The sequence below is a fragment of the Clinocottus analis genome, unplaced genomic scaffold (assembly GCF_023055335.1).
Source record: "Clinocottus analis isolate CAN_PGR_092001 unplaced genomic scaffold, fCliAna1.0.p SCAF_19, whole genome shotgun sequence".
Lineage (NCBI taxonomy): Eukaryota > Metazoa > Chordata > Actinopteri > Perciformes > Cottidae > Clinocottus > Clinocottus analis.
In genome coordinates, this window is record NW_027175920.1 from 7,053,864 (window position 1) to 7,065,667 (window position 11,804).

The following is an 11,804-nucleotide window of genomic DNA, read 5'->3' on the forward strand; positions in this document are numbered from 1 at the left end:
TCCTCTTGGATTATTACTAATTGTTGGTTTATAATCTCATAATCCTATGGTTTACCTCTCACAAATAGTTAGAAGTCTCATCATGTCAATTACAGCCAAGTCTGATAGTGAAATGGAAACAGAGTTCTTTTTTAAGGCCTTGTATTTTCTTTATTAACACTGTTTAATACAAAATGTTTACTACACAAACAAAACAGGCAAATATGGTTTCTGACAAAGTTTTAAAAAAAAAAGCTGTCCAGGGAACAGGATGTAAGAAGAAACTCCAATCACACTAGAATGTTCCTTTTAATGCTGCATATAAAAGGCCTTGCACCTTGAGTAATAACAGGATGTGCACATTTAACAGCAAAGTGGGAATAGCGCAAAGTAAACACTCCTTTCCTCAGACAACACCTGCTTCTGCTATAATCAAAGAATCGTGTTGGGCTGAATTTTCCCCTTTTCATTTGCTGATCCAGCTTTAATCCGCAGTATGGTGTTGATCAAAATGTGTCTCTGATTGCTGACATTTCCTGGTGGACGTGATGACATTTTATTTGGTGGTGAAATTGATGTGATGAGGAAAAAGAAAATCTGCATTTTACATGCTGTAATTCATCATACAGGCAGGGTGAGAAAATGAACAAACCAGTTTGAAAGTTTAAAGTGAGCAGCCGCTTAATGAAGTCACACATGAGCTGTTGTAGTCCATGTTGTAGTACACGCTGTAATGTCACGTCGTGCTGCAGTCTACCAAAAGGATAACTTCCGAAATGTGTCCTCCTTCTCCAGAGATGTAACACTTCTCATATATGAAACTATTAAAATGTAAGGATCCTATTTAAGGAACGTCCTATGGCTTGCGGGATCTTCTGCTCTTTATACTTGCTGAAGCTGCACAGCTGAAAACAGCACATAAGCATATCGAGAGGAATCTGTTCAGCTCAGCTGGCAAGAGCACAGCTTTATCCCCATTAAGGTTCAGAGTTCTGTGCCTACAATGTGTTAGTAAATTAAATATCCCATTAAGGTCCATTAAGTGGTGGAATACCGGAAAACGCAAGATACAATATACAATTGTCCCTAATGATCATAGTTTTTATGTTACTGATCCATGCTTTGAACATTTTAAAAACAAAAATGTAACCAAAAAATACAAAACGTCATACTTTCTGAAATGAGGGCAAATACGTTGTTTTAACTTGTTGCACTCAATCTTATGAAAATGAGTGTGTAGAAAGCAGTACGCGTGTGTTTTAAACCCACTCTGTCCACATCACAACAAAAGGATTTGACTTATTTCAACTTGAAATGACCCTACTTTGTAACCACGACATCATTCAAATTAAGATAATCCAAACTTTTAATGAAGACATGTTCAAACTTTTTCCCATTCGAAAGGTTAAAGCTGGGGTAGGCGACTTGGGAGGAACGCGCTCGAGTAAGCTTCGAGCTTTTAAGTAAGCGTTTGAAAGCATCCAACCGGAAAAAAAAAAAAAAAAAAACACTCTGCCCCTCTCTTCAGGCCTCCCTCCAAAGCCACTCCTCCACAACACATGACAGAGAGCAGTGGGGAGAAGAGCGCACTCAAACGTGAAGTCAAACGCAAGATTGGAGATATCTTTTTCTTCTTTCTCTCCACCTCGGGCCTACTTGCACGCATCCGCAGAAAAAAAAAGAAAAGAAACACACTTCAAAGAAAACACAGTGTAGCTTACCGGTAGCCTGCCCTGCAGCTGCACTTTCCGTAGACACTCGAAGAGTCGAGATGACAGAGAAGCAACAGAACTGTAAAATCCTCCTGCTTTCCCCGAAGTCACTGTCAGGTACGCAGGCCTTACATTTGATCGATTGGATTATTGAAAATAATTAAGACTGAATTTTGACAAATATAACAAAAATGCTTGTGAAATAGAGAGCCTATGGCTTTAAACAGTCAATATCCGTAATGTCTGGTCCAGAGGACATCAGCTTTAAACTGATGTTGCCACCGGAAAGGCTTGTCTGGGCTAAAATGAAGGAAGTTGCTACTGTTGTAGAAACAAGGTTCAGTATCCTTACTGTTCTGGCAAAATGGATTAAATTAATTAACCACTTTTTTTTTTCTTTTTGTGGAACTAAAAAGTGTTGCTCAGGCGAAAACCACATTTGACGAAATCTGAAGCAGGAGATGGAAAATAGAGCTTTAAAAGATGAAAGTATGCTCAGGAAATTGGATGTTGAGGTGGGCGGCAAAGCCAACGTCAAGTCTACCAGATAAATCAATGTGTTTGTTCATTTGTGGACAGAGCTTAAAGCAAGCAGTAAAGGTTTGTCCAAGGTACAGCATTGAGTGCCTGCCATCGCTGTCTGCAAGTTGGGTAGTACAGGATCACTTTGTCACCGATACGCTGGATGTTGTAATTTGTGTGTTGAGTGGCATGTTTGTTTAAAGTTTACATGCCAAAGGGTACCCTGATAGTTTGTCAAAGGTAGTTTGGTGGCATAACTGTAAGCTAAAGCCAAGATTCTTGCCTTGTCTCAGGGCTCCAGAGTACAAGCGTTTTGACTTTATTTGTCACACCAGTAAACATGACATTTAGCAGGTCTGTCTGTGTGTGTGTGTGTGATTAAAACTATGCATATAGTACCTCGAGAGACATCACAACTTTGAAAACATATCGATAATGTGTAAAGAAACCTGCGACTGTGCCTGTTACACCTGTCACCGGCACTGACAGGCCCTGTTGGAACGTAACATTTTACACGTTCTCTACATCTAGTCTCATTTAGGGAAGTAAAGTGTGTCGGCGTTAACAATATTTTACCACTACTTCCTTAACAGTTGGGCTGGCTACTTTTATTTAAGTTAAAGTACAAAAGTATTAGCATCCAGATATACTTCATCATTATCTAGAATGGTCTATTCCATAAAATATATCTAGTCCTTATTTGCACCAGATTGATGCATTAAAATTAAACATGTACAAAATAGTCTTATTTCCAGGACAGGGTCCAAGGACCGCATGAGTATAGTTTATATGCAGGTCGAGTGGTTCACTTTTTTTGTCTGCCTTGAAATGACATCAAACAGTCTGTGATTATTATTTGAACTGCAGAAGTTGTTTAGTTGGTGCATTTTTCCCTATAAATAGTATTTCAGTCCTGTTGTTGTCTGGAAATAATGACATTGAAAACTCAGTGGAACTTTCAGGACACTGTCTTTACCAGTATGCAGAGGGAAGTGTGGGTCCGAGATCTGTTACTAGACAGAGTAGCTGCTTGCCCTTGTGTGTCACATTATAGTGTGTTATCACGTCAAGGATAATTGGAAGTGTGGGGGGGAATACCAAGCGGGTAAACGGAGGACAAAATGATGGTGAAGGGAAAACAGTGAAAGCCAAGAACAATATCCAAGATGCTGGCACAGAAGAGACACAATATACTTTGAAGTGCATTATAAACCCACGAAGATCCAATATGTCGTCTATATGTGCTTGAATGTGTATTTCAATGAAATTGGTCTTGTCAGGGCAAAAGGTGCATTAGAAGAAAGTGTATCCATGTCCTGTGAACATTTTAGGGTCAATCTCTCTCAATACATTTCAATTAATTATTCAAACACAACCTAATCATTTTTTGATGTTTTTTCATATGCTGAAGCCATACTGTAAGATACATAACGTATCCATTATTTATTATGCTCTCATATTTACTACAGTGAGTCAGTTTTGTCACCAAGATCAACAAACTGCTAGACAGCTTTGAATGAATTGGACGATTGAGAATGTCGATATAAAAAGGACCCTGTGTTTCTGGTCTCATGTTATTCTCACAAAGAGCTGACAGGAAGTTAAATATTCACAACCTCGACTTCTCATTGTTTTTTTATGCTTATTTAACCCCCCCATGAAAACAATTAGTGTGTTATCACATGTAATTATTGTACCCCATCTGTAGCCTTATAGCATGATTACACATACAGCATATCAATTAAATAATGTGAACGGGCTCTTTAAATATTACACTATCCCTGTGAAACTGGATGCAATCCCCAGAAAATACCGTCTTATATAACCTCGTTGGAAGCATCCCAAATGGGAGCAACCGCAAGCAGCTTGTTATAATTGCTCTACAAGAACGGAGCAAGTTTATAACAAGCCTAAATATGTCTTGCTCACTTAAAACCTACTGGAGGCCAAAACATCCCCTGCATCAGGCGGGGAGGTAAGGCAATGTTGGAGGCCCGCGTCCAAAGCCTTACAGTATAGACAGAGAATCTCTACTCCGCCGAGATAACGCCGCAGGATATTTGTGGAGTGTTAAAATAATAGCAGCGTTGCTATGGTGGAGGAGCCACCTGGAAGTGGACCATCTAAAATTAACATGTACAGTATGACAGAACTGAGGTATCTCGTGAAGCCCTGTTCTCTGATCATGAAGCCTGGTACTGGTGTTCCTCCGGGACTGGGACCCCGCCCACTCACTGTCTGTGTGCATATGTGAATAGTTAAAAGGAAACCAGTAATACCAGGCTTACAGAAAAGAAAAAGGAAATTCACAGTTCCACATGACTGGCTCCGACACCGCGACTGTCAATTTACTTCAATGTAGCTAGCGGAGGGAAAATGCAGCACAAATAAATAAATAATGACGCTTGTAAGATCGTGGCATGATGGTTAAATTCTCCCAGAGCATTTGAGGCGATGACACAGTGGTAGTGCAACATTTAGCACTATTTTTCTGATGATCTCCAATGTGTTATTACGAAATGCTTTGCAGTCTACACTTCTTTGCGTTCCTCCAGATAGTGGATCAACATTGCCCCCTGCTGGTGGTATCATGCTCAGCAGATCCCCACATTAACCACTATCCGTGCGCGCATGCTGTGCACAGTAAGGGAACGTCTTCTCTACCACGTGAAAGCCTGAAATGATAGAATGGACTTCACCAACAGCTGACACAAGAGTAATTGCAAAATGTGCGGAGCAAACCCATGAAGCAATATACTCATCATGTTTGCCTGTTTGCTTTCCTAAACGCCAGCTGGCGGCGTGAACACTTTGGGGCGTGTCTGTGTGTGTGCACCCATATGTTGACTGGTCACATATGGTAGTTTGCAGTAAATCATCCACAAGCAACACTTCTCAAAAAAAAATTGAAACAACCCAATAGCCGAACAGATGCGGCAAATGTCCTCATATTCAATTTCACATGATGTGACAAGCTGTTCAATGTAAGAAATGTTCTTTTCTTTGCTTCTTGTTGTATTGTTGACTAATAAAATCTCCATTTCAAAACTCTATTCATGTGTGGCTTTTTATATTGTCTTTTTTATATTGCTTTGTGTTTCTTATATCTTTTCTTAATGCCTTTCTGTCTGCCTTTTTGAAAGTTGCTCTCCAAATAAAGTGCCTTGTCTATAATACTGCTGACACTATGGGCTTCAAGCAAGATACAAATAGCTCTGTAAAATAAAGTTTAATCAAAGAAATTGGTTACACTACATGGGGAATTGTATTTATTTATTTATTATGCTTTTTTATTACTGCATTTTACAATAATCTGATACAAACTGTGCCCACCACCCCCAACATGAGGGAGAAGAAACCCTCTATTTAACTCATTACAATAACTCTAAAGTGACACATTAGTTGAAGTGACATATGTGTATTCCTCTTTTTAAAACTGAAAAAAACAACATATATTCTCCAGGAACAAACTAAAAATGGTCATATTTTTTAAAAGTCGGTAAATGCTGTGTGCGTACGAGTGTGTGTTTGGGCGATGGGGAGAGGTGCAATATTGCAGAATATTGTTTTTCAACATATTCAACTTAAAGTTTATGAAGATAATATTTCTGTATTTTGGACACACCGTCAACAGATATGTACTTAGTGGACCAATGACCTCGCCAGGGAAGCCAGCCAGGGAAAGTGGAGGCAACTCCTGAGGAAATGGATGTGTATTTTAACCCCAATATGCTTTATACAGGTAGATCTGTCTAAAAGCTCAGAATAAGCATACATTAACCTGACATTCTCTCTCATTTACACTAACAAGCTAGCAGCTCATGTTTTATCAGTGATGTCACAGTCTCTCTTTAGACACAGATAAGTGAGACAAGTGCTACCTCGTATATACCCCCCATTACAGCAAGAAACATGGCAGCACAAACATCCCTTTTTTTCTGGGTCACAGAGGAAGTGAGACAGGAGGTTTAGAGCTCTGGGACACATATCTCGCCTTGTACCATCCACAAAGATATGCTCACTGTTACCAAACCCAAATTACACTGCCAGTCTGTTTTTCCCATCACGTTAGCCTAATCAGAGTACCCTTTCCTCTATGCTAATCGCAACCAAACTGACCTTGTTCTTGCCTCAGGGAAGCTGTGAGTTAACACCAGACATTTGAGCTGCGTAATGACTTGCCTTTTTCCCCATGTGCGTCTCTGATATGCAAATTATTGCAGCAAGGTGCTCCTAAAATCTAATCAGATCATCAGTTCTCCGGGGAGGAACCTGTGGGAATGTAGAGTTTCTGTTCTGAATTGTTCTTGAGTTATTGTGTTGAGAAGAATGTGTCAACAGACAGACTGAGGAAAGAGAGAGAGAGAGAGAGAGAGAGAGAGAGAGAGAGAGAGAGAGAGAGAGAGAGGGAGAGAGAGAGAGAGAGAGAGAGAGAGAGAGAGAGAGAGAGAGAGACCGAGACCCCAGACGAATGTGTCGAAAATTAAATCAGTTTTATTCTAAGTATTCTCTTGTCTAATATTTTCCGACTTCTTTATTTATGTGAAACAGTATGAAAATATACTGACTGTGCCTAATGCGATGTGTTCATCCCCCCACAGGGAGAGCATATGAAGGGTTGGATGCAAACAGCGAGCGTTCAGAGCCCATCGGCTATCGGTCTGAAGACGGTGAAGCCTCTGGGAGCAGGCGGATATCCGGACTTCCTTTTCCCTGCCCTTCTCATTATTTACACTCCGATTAGTAACTTGATATGCAAGACTGGAGTTGGAGAGATGTTGTGTACGACCGCATTGTTTCACAAATAGCCAGTTTACAAGCCAAATTCAAACCAAGAAAAAGCTAAATCATAATAATGATTGACATTCACCGCCAAGGCAGAACAAACAAGGCGCCGGTAGATCGACAAGGGCTGTACAAACAAATCAACTGTGAAAGAGGCTCACATGCTGTGAGTCTATACATTGGATATGAGCTGAAGGTGCATGGCTCACAGTTGTTTTCCAACAGAAATGATATATATCCCTGTGATGACATAAATTCAGGAACAAAAATTAACAGAATAGAAATCCATTGTGGTATGATTTTTGTATTCCACTTAAGTGATATACATGGAGAGAGAGAGAGAGAGAGAGAGAGAGAGAGAGAGAGAGAGAGAGAGAGAGAGAGAGAGAGAGTGTGTGTGTGTGTCTGTTGTTCGTGGGTTTGTTTGTCTCTTACCAGAAGTCTCAAGTATCTGTTTCTTTATTTTGGGACCAAAGAACACTTCCTTCTCAGAATAAAGGTCGTCTGAAATGGCTCAATATTGCACCGTAGAGCTGAAACTACAAACCAAATAAATAAAACATTTCCTATGAGAGCATGTCGGAGAAATCAAACTGTATGAGAGCAAATTTGAATTGTAGAAGTTATAACGTTAGACCGTGATTCAGCAGGTCAGCAAAGCCGGTACAGGGTTTTGTTTTCCACTAGATGGTACTGTAGTCTCTCTATATTTCACTTGGGGATGCAGGACGTGCCATTCTTCCTGTTCCTCCACAGTGATCAAGGATGGTTAGTAGAACATTCTTGCCTCCCAAATAGGTTATTTGTATCATAGCTTACTCTGTAAATAACAACTACTAAAATCTACTTTAAAGAGGAAACTACTAGAATCACAAATCTGTTCCTGTGATAGAAAGAAAACACAGCAGCTAGGCTTCGATTTTCAAATTAAAAGACTTCAATAAGTGAACCTAGAAGCCGAGTTCCCAAGGGGCCAAAGGATCCAATGAACCCGAGATGGCAGGAAGTCTCCTGATGGTTGTAAGGCCATAAAATAAGACAATAAAGAGTATTCTGCTGCACCAAGCATTGTAATCTTTGAAACTTTTCTCTAATCTTTGCATTTAAATGATTAAATACTGAACAGTATAATGTCACAATATGGCAAATTGATGCAAAATTCAAATAGACATTTATTGAAGTTATCATAGAAAAAAAATGCAATTTGCTATCATATTGTGGGAAAGTCTGTTATGTAAGTGACAATCCAAACTATAAATCTATGCTATCGAGCCAATGTGTTGCTTCTTCATGGAGAACAGCGGTAGTAGTCACCTGAAATCCATGCTGGTCAGAACAGATTCTGAAGATGATTTCACAAATGGGGGTAAAAAGTATCAAAACATCCTTATGGATATCGTTCCCACTTTGAATGGATACCAAATTCTCAAAAACCTTTCTCCCTTTATATGGATGCAAACACCACAAAACCAATTCATCCACCGGCCATCATTTTTACCATATTTTGAGCTTTGCCAAATTTGGGAAAATGAATGAACACACATATTGTCTATCCATATGCTCCGTGTGCTGGGAAATCTGGAGATTTGGCGAAAGTATGAATGTTTGGATCACACCGAGCCAAAACATGGCTAAATACACTGCTTCCTCTCTTCAATCTCCACGGTCTTCATGCCCATCCGTGCCATTTACATATTTTGGGCATTACTGTGAGCTGTGTATTCAGCCGTCATTTGGCACAACTGTGGATGTTTGGAACACGGTGAGCGTACAGATGGACAGTGGATGGGGTTAGGGTGCAGGAGAGGTTGGAGAAGTTAGTTCCTGTTCTTTTCTATGTCAAGAAATCTTGTCACTGAAATATAATGTATTTACAGTAAACCAAGCTGAACATGGATTAGTTTTAGGGAGAATGGAACAACAAGATGTTAACAGTTATCTTTGTTTACAGGTTGGTTTGTATTTGATACTTAAAAATAATGCATAATGTGTTCCTTACTTATCTAGTCAAACGCTTTGATTATTTATATGAATAAACCTGTAATTTATGTGACCAACAAAATGATTGTCTGGGTCGTACCAAGAAATGAATCCTTTTAACATGAATTGAGTTATAGCATCCTGTCAGAGGTGCAGAGACCGGCCGCGGGACCCCGGAAATTGGTTAGTGTTGATCTTGTGATATACACAGAACAATAATATTGATTAATCCCTAATAAATCTCATCCTGCACGTGTTCAGGTGCTGCGCAAGCTTCAGTGATCTTCGGGGATGCATCAAGTGAATGATCACCATAAAGCGCTGGAGATGAATAATGCTGAGGGAGCGCTTTTGCAAGGTAATAAAGGGGCCCGGCATGAATGAGCAAAGGACCGCAGAGCTTGAGCCTTTTCCTGTTACTGACCGGATAGATTTTTCATTTGTTTAAGTAGGACATATCATAGGCAGGAAACACAACATTAGCTACTGTCACTGGAAACTTAACAACTGATGTCTTCCTAACCTCCATTGAGGCTTTAATGAACAGCAATATATCACCTCCTACAGCTATAACACTCTATCACTGTATGGTTATTTAGCTGTGTTGTATAATGAATACGCTTTCACCGAGAGGTGATATTGCGAGTTGACGTTTAATAAAGACCTATGATTGGTATCATGCAATTATTTTTGCTTCACCAAGTCAGTCAGACATCCTTGTAGATTTTAAATGTGAACAAAGATTTCACTTTAACAAGCCCAGCGTGTACCAAATGCATATTTAATGATTAGCAATGTCTGTGAGTTGAAGCACTTATGCAGCTCAGGCATAGATATTGACTTATTGGTCTAATAGCCCAGTGTATTTACTCGCGGCCATCCAATAATCTCTCAACACTTCATTAGAGAGGACAAATTGCCATGCAGTTAACAATACAACTGAATATAAATTGCCCACAAAAAACTCTTGGGACAGTATGAATGCTGGATGAAGTTTTTGTGATCTCGCCCACAATACATCTGTGATAGACAAATCAATGTCTTTAATGCCTGTCTTTCACTCGGGATGGGAAATGTGACATGAATTACATCTCGTCGAATGAGTTTTTATTATGATACTAATGTAATCCAATGGGCACTCACGATTAATTAATCCAATCGATCCAATTCGCTGCAAACAGACAATGAGCCTCTCCTCCTTTATACTGGCTATTCATTTGCAATATTAGATAGTTCAAATGTTCCTCTTCAACCTACATAGTGTGCAAAGCAACTAAAATAATACGGTAGAGGAAGAATCGATCACTATCAGAGGAAGTCTAATAAGTTATTACAAACATACACATCCTCAGTCCTACTCAAAACTATATCAGCCTCACAAAATACATTTTGTCTCTGTATACATGCTCAGCAGTTTGGAGTCAGAACTGACGCTTCTCTTAGTTGTATTTCTTTAATATTCAGAGACAGTTATATGGATTTTCTAGATGCAGCAGCTTCCCCCTTTTCCACAGTATAAATAAATGAACCTGTGATTGAGCGCGATGTAACATACTGCCGTTCTTTCTACTTTGGTAACATGAGGAAGTTTCTGCTCGCGGGCATCAGAGTGGCCCGAGGCAAACTAATAGAATAAAGAGAAGAATAAATAAATGAAAGGTGGTGCCACTGAAAGAGCTTTGTTCTGTACGTTTGACAGCATCAAATAGTTGAATCTCCATTTATTTATTTTATTATGGATGTATTGGGTCGTGACACATCTTGAATTGCATTTTGATCAATTCTGGTGACGTTTTACTCCTTTTGATTAGCACAGGTGGTCTTTTTTTCAGGTGAGGCAGCCCACTTCCACAAAGCCAAACACAGTCCATCTTGAATGCATTTCATGTAGAACAACGTGCATCTGTGTGCAACATGTCACATAGTGTCTATAAGAAGCTGTTTTTTTCCATACTGTATATAATCACACAAGTAGAAGTAAAACCAGTAGGTCTTCATTGTTTCCCTTGTGGACAAAATACCCTATGTGGACAGAATGCTTCATAGCATTCCAACATATAGCATTCAAATGCATTTTTTATTTTTATTTTATTGGCACCTTATAGGTTTCTAGACTGCAAAGCAAGCTGTAATCTCCAAAAATCCTATACTGTCAGGGGAGGTGTCGGAAGCACAACTCAAATGCCAAAGAACCGTTCAAAGAATCTCTATTTTCAACACACAAAAAAAAACAAGGACCGGCTTGAAAACAGCCCAGGCCCAAAAAGGCAAAAAGCTCAAAAGAGGCATCAAGATGGGATTTGAAGGGCCAGGACATCTACACCCAGTTCACGCCACAGTGGAACGCAGTACAAACAGGGTTTAGATACAAGGGGACGGTAATGAGACACAGGTGGCACTAACGAGGAAGCACAGGTGATGACCATCAGACAATCAGAGACATGCACAATAAGAAACAAAGCACGCAGGGGCAAGAAGTGCGCAGACACAGAGGTGAAACCACAAAACGAAACCTGAAGCCACCCAACACCGCGACGTGATAAATTGTTGAGCGATAAGTTTAATTTCTCCATTCGTTCTCTGTTTTGTTGATTGTTTTTTTTGTACAGAAAAACAAGCTTTGATAGTAAAAGTTGTGTCAACACTTATCACAATGTACATGCTAACTGCAATTTCAGGTAAAGATGTGATGTTATTTTTGCCCAATTGCACATACAATTTGACAATTGAAATATCTTGAAACGTTTCCAACAAAAAGGACAGTTGTAGGCCACCTCAATGTATAGGACTCAAGGCTGTACATATAGTCTATACATTTATACATTT